We start from the raw sequence: 1894 nt of genomic DNA, 5'->3' as shown, positions 1-1894 counted from the left end.
TGTGTGTGTGTTTCTGTGTGTCTGTGTGTGTATCTGTGTGCGTGTGTGTGTCTTTGTCTGTTTCTGTTTCTGTGTCTGTGTCTGTGTGTGTGTCTTTGTCTATCTGTGTGTGTGTGTGTGTGTGTGTGCGTGTGTTTCTGTGTGTCTGTGTGTCTGTGTCTGTGTCTGTCTGTGTGTGATTTGTTGAGCATCACTCATTAGGCCTAATTAAACACTAACAGATTGAATAACGATCCTGATAATGAGCAGAAAACTTGATATTCTTTGGTGTTAATATTTATTGATGTCCTAATTACACTGTAGACAAACATCACCTGAAGAATCATTCCTCTACTGGATTTTAATTATGAATCTGTTGGTGAGCATCGCTGAAATTAATAAAGACAGATGATCCTGCTCATGGCGTTTATCATTAATGTGGCATTTAGACGTTCAGACATGTGGACGCTCGTTTGATTGCTCTTTAATTACTCAGGGGATTTACAGAGCTCTACAGATAATGTGGAAAGCAGCTCAGATCATTTCATGAGAAATTACACATATAAATGTATTATTATTATTATTATTATTATGTAAAATACTGCTTCTCATTTTCATACAATGTGGTTGTTAACTAAAATAAAAACTAAAACATTATTGCTAACTGAAATGAAACTGAAAAATATAAAATAAAATAAATAATATATGAAAAGTTAAACTAAACAAAAATTAATTAAATTAAATGAAAATGTAAATTATATATATATATATATATATTTCCAATTAATTTGTTTAATTTGAATTTAAAATGTTTAACTAGAAGTAAAAAAAAAAAACCTGAACTAAAAATATTAATAATAATATATTATTATTATTATTATTATTATTATTCAAAATGCGTAGGTTTCTCATGATCAGTGAAATATTTAGAACAGGGTTATTGTCATTAACCGAAATGGGAAAAAATAAAATGAAATATAAAATAAAATAACAATAAATTAAATGAAATAGATAAACACGTAAATTAAACAAAAAAATTGAAATATGAATAGTTTCAGTTAAATTAACTTTCATTTGAATAACTAAAATTACTAACTGGAAGTAAATAAAACTGCACTGTTTGAGTTCATATTGAGATCTCTGGCTTTTGATTTCAGACCTGTCAGATATGAGTAGAGTTTGAGATATTATTGAGATCTCTTTTCAAACAATGTGAGAGTACTGAGGGTTTTCTTCAAAGAAACCTATTGCATGCAGATGTTTGTTTTTGCTCCAGAGTTTGAGATATTATTGAGATCTCTTTTCAAACAATGTGAGAGTACTGAGGGTTTTCTATGGGATCAGAATCCCGCCTAAAGTATTGCAGTCACGGATAACTTTATGTCTTCCTGATTAGTAAAGTTCATGAACTGTTTGTTTTATGATTGGTTTTGTGCGTTTCTCACACTGATGATAACAGGAGCTTGATCTCAGCAGCTCATGTTTTATTGTCTGTTCAGGCCACTGCGGGACAAAGCGAAAAGCAGCCAAAGCGCTTAAACGTGTTTCTGGACGGCAGTCAGGTCAGGAAATGAACCTCACTAACACAGAAACATTCATCCAGATCGAGTGTTTGCTGCGACCAGCAGGCGGCGCTGTTCACTCAGGCTTCAGTAATGCTGTTATGAAACATGGTTGTACTGTACATGCTGCAGTCAGTCAGACGATGAGAAATGCCACTGGAAACATCTCTCAACATTTTAAGATGCTTAAACTCCCGTGTTTGGATTATTTGACACATCTGTGTGGATTATGAAGCGTATGCCGCAGGTCTGCGCCGGGATCCAGCTGTGCTGCGTTTCTGTACACACACACACACACACACACACACACACACACACACACACACACACACTCACACTCACACACACACACA

Source organism: Sinocyclocheilus grahami, unplaced genomic scaffold, assembly GCF_001515645.1.
Source record: "Sinocyclocheilus grahami isolate Dianchi unplaced genomic scaffold, SAMN03320097.WGS_v1.1 scaffold1121.1, whole genome shotgun sequence".
Lineage (NCBI taxonomy): Eukaryota > Metazoa > Chordata > Actinopteri > Cypriniformes > Cyprinidae > Sinocyclocheilus > Sinocyclocheilus grahami.
The sequence above is the reverse complement of the archived record's forward strand: the minus strand, read 5'-3'. Positions refer to the sequence as shown.